A 2,947-nucleotide genomic window follows, 5' to 3' on the forward strand; every position below is an offset into this window, starting at 1 on the left:
CCACCAACTTTAAGTTTTCTTGTCTCTTATTATAATTAAAATGCTATATGTGGAGACCTCCATCATCAACACAATTTTTGTTCTTCTCACTCCTGAAGTTTAAAGTAGAAAAGGAAAGCTTATGTTTAGTTTTTCCATTTAATTCTTAATAAAGAGATTATTTGAAGCATCCCCATTTTGCAAGCTGCATTCCTTTAATTATAGTCTCCTAAACTGTCACAGTCATTTCTGTGAGATAGTATGCCATGGGTAACAAGGAAGAGAAATAGCAACTATAGATGTCCTTATACATTAAAGTGTTACAAACATGTTTTCTGGTACTTTGATGCTTTATGTCACACAGGTTTTGTGTCCAGTGAACAGAGGTATCTTTATAGCCTGCTCAGTCCATTTTGTCTTTCTGTATTTAAAGTAGTAAAAGGGACAGCACCTGTTTAGTATTAAATGTCTCAAGGGACTTCTGTGCCCCAACATATATTGAGAACATCCTTTATCTCTTTTTGAAAAGAAAAAAAACCCTACACTTCCAGAATAGCCACCACTGCACCCAAATAACCATCACCCCATCTAGCTTCCAAAAGAGATATCCATTATTTATGCCCATCCTACTACCAGTTTCTCGGGCACTCTTAAGGAACTGCAAAGTGAAATAACTAGTAGAGCTCAACAGCCAGCCAGCAGGCTACCTCTGGCTGCAGGGGAAGAATACTGAGGAAATGTCCAGTGCTTCAGCTAAAATTAGGCCTTAGCTCTACATACAGCCCAAGCTACCGAATTAATTCTAGTGGTTAGCAGCATTTAAGATTAGGTTTATAAAATCTCTCTTCATGGACAAGGATTGATGGCAGGATACATTCTGCAGATTATCTGCTTTAGACTGACAGCAGTAAGCTTCATTTACCTGCACTGACACAGAGCCACCCATGGACATAGATCATTTACTTCTGTCACCTCTCGCCAGTACCACAGGTTTGCCAAATGACTCTTAGTGAAATAAGGGCACATTAAAAGAGATTAATATGACTTGCTAACTCCTTCTCATGCTCCCCAGTAACCCAGGGGAGGAGACAGTTTACCACTGTCTACACAGAAGAGTAGGTGCACCTAAATGCACTAGAATGGTTCATTTGGCATGCCTGATCTAGCTGGAAGAACACAGAATGCTTTTGCACCTTGACCTGAGTATTACCTGCTCTAAGGGCAACTCTTTCATGTGCCAGTAGCAGCTTAACTCCTGGTAAAAGTCTCAGAATATGGTTTCTTCAGGTTTTACCACAGAGGATGAAATACCTCACCTCTAGCACAGTTTTATTAAAACCAAACACAAAACCTGCTAGGTTGCCTCCATTTTCCAGTAATGTGTCTGTATTAGGACACACCAGTACTAGATTTGGCTAAACTGAAAAATCGTAAAAGATAAATTCTGGAACAGCTGCAAAATAATGTTTCATTATAACAAAACTGGAAATTCAAAATCGTATGTTCCATCTTTTTCTGTCAAACTGTACACTGTTTTAACACAAACTGAAAAGCTAATCTCTCTCTCAAACCCTAATTTTAATCTCAGACTTCTTCCTTCTCCCTTCTCCCCACACTCAGTAGAGGACACGAAAAAATTACAGTATGTACCTTTTTTTTTAATTCTTCAATGTCAACAGGGAAACAAAATGCATGACTAAAATACTTTTTTCTGGATAAAGTCTCTGAAGTTTAATTTATTGCCTTCAGGTTCATATGCATTCCATATAAGGCAAGGCATATTAAGTCAGGACTGTAATCCCCTTAGTCCTCCTTTCTAGCTAATGGAAAAATAAGTCAGCAATGCAATGCTGAAGGGCTTCTCTTCCAGTGAGAAGCCTAAAGTTAAGTGGGTTCACTCTGATGTACCAGGACTCTCCTGCAACAGCTGTAGCTACACTCAACACAAGAGTTGTTTGCGCTTTTGCAAACAGTACTAGTCACACTAAGAAATGTTGGTAAGAGGGCCAACTAAAATACTTAGCATCAGACATTAATTTACATTAGAGCTCTCAACAAGTCATCTCTCTCAACTATTACTCTGTAGAAGGGAAATATGTTTAGCTACAATTTTCTAAACTATCAAGCCATTGCATGATCAGCAAGGTTCACATAGATTGCTCTCCTACCAAGTCCTCCATTGCTCCCACAACCTCAAGCTGCTTCCTGCATGCCTCTACTCTCCCCTAAGTTTCTAAGAACACTTCCCCCTCCCTTTTACTCTCACTTGTGTCACCACACTACTGATTTGGGGTTGCTTGGTTTGGAGCTGCACGCATCCTGATCCACCAGCATGGTAACAGCTAAGACTTCTTTCAGTCTAAGCACAAATCTGGATGTCTGTTGGAGGAGTTACTGGCTGCACAAGGTTTACTAGTTTTAAAATATCTTTTGGTAAGATGGCAGCTTCTAAGAATTTTTAGATATGCCAAGATCCCACAGTCTAGCTTGGTAATGAAATGAAACTTCCCTTTAGAGAAACCACCAGCTGTACTTAAGATATATTCCAAAATACCTTAATCCTAAACCTTTTTTAATGAGGTATTGACCTTTACACAGTGACCAAAACTAGTATTAGTCTTTCCAGGGTCAGAGATATTAACCTGCACAGAAGTAGGGTCAGGATACTATTTTCAGTTAAGTAATGCCACTCTGCCAGGCCCTTATTTAGACATACTTGTCCACAACAAAAATTGCTGTGTCTTCATTTACTTTGACCTGAGTTATTAGAGAGTAACTGCCAAAAAAAAAAAATGTTACTTCTTGCAAACAACTCAACTGTATTTTTTTTATGTCTTACTCTTTGAGTGCTAGATGGCATCAAACATCTTGATGATTAAAAAACCCAACACAAAACAGTACACAGTTTTAACAGCCAATATGCACATAGCACCTAAGAATGTAGCATACAGGAGTTGAGTCAAGCATA

This window comes from Chiroxiphia lanceolata, chromosome 2 (genome assembly GCF_009829145.1).
Source record: "Chiroxiphia lanceolata isolate bChiLan1 chromosome 2, bChiLan1.pri, whole genome shotgun sequence".
NCBI lineage: Eukaryota > Metazoa > Chordata > Aves > Passeriformes > Pipridae > Chiroxiphia > Chiroxiphia lanceolata.